Here is a 983-nt window from a genome sequence, read left to right as displayed (position 1 = left end):
AATCAACCTTTCAATATAAAATGGAACATTATAATAAGGTCCAATAACCATCCAAATATTGGACCAATGTGATTATTTTTTTACTTTAGGAACTTGTTGGTCCTTGTCAAAAACCAATTGTATACCAAATATAATCATGTTTACTTGAACCAATATGATTAGTTTTTGCTTGTTGCCAAAGATTTTCATTCCTCTTGTTCCAAATACTCCAAAGAATCATATGAAATTTAAAATGAGAGTGAAAATTTCAAGCCTAGAGGAGAGACAAACATGATTTGGCAAATGAGTCCAACAAAAGAACATTAACATAAGAGATATCCACAAAATTAGGTAGGAAGCATACCTCGAATTTCAGTACTCTATCTCTTTTGCTTGTTTGATAAATGTTAAGGTGAGTAAAAATTCATTTGATTGAATAATTAAATAAATTAATATTTGTTTTTATTTATTTAAAATATTAAAAGTCTATATGGATTGGTTCCTACATAAGAAAAAAGATCTTTATAATTAATTAGTACTAGATTATGGCCCGCGCGTTGCGCGGATATTAATTAATTAATTTTATAAGTTTTATAAGTAATGTTTTATGTATTATAAATATAGTTATCTTATAATATTACTTTATTGATTTGTAATAATTGAATATGATTAGGAAAATTAAAATGAAGGAAAATCATGTTTTTCACAATCATCTAATTTAATTTTTTAAATATTTTTTAAAATTCGTATGATAACTTATTATATAGGATAATTGTTTGACTCATTGTACTTTAATTATTAATTTATTTTTCAACATATAATAGTACTTGTAATTATTTGATGAAATAAAATGTAAAATAAAAACTCAAAAATAAGATGTAAAAAATATTAATGTTGAATTATATTGTAGCGTAGCTAAATTTATTTGTTTTATTAGTATGATGTTTTAATTGCGAGCATGAGAAGTTGTTATAAAAAAAATTATTGAATATATTTAATCAAGA

This window comes from Cicer arietinum, chromosome 2 (assembly GCF_000331145.2).
Source record: "Cicer arietinum cultivar CDC Frontier isolate Library 1 chromosome 2, Cicar.CDCFrontier_v2.0, whole genome shotgun sequence".
NCBI lineage: Eukaryota > Viridiplantae > Streptophyta > Magnoliopsida > Fabales > Fabaceae > Cicer > Cicer arietinum.
This window is presented reverse-complemented; position numbering follows the sequence as displayed.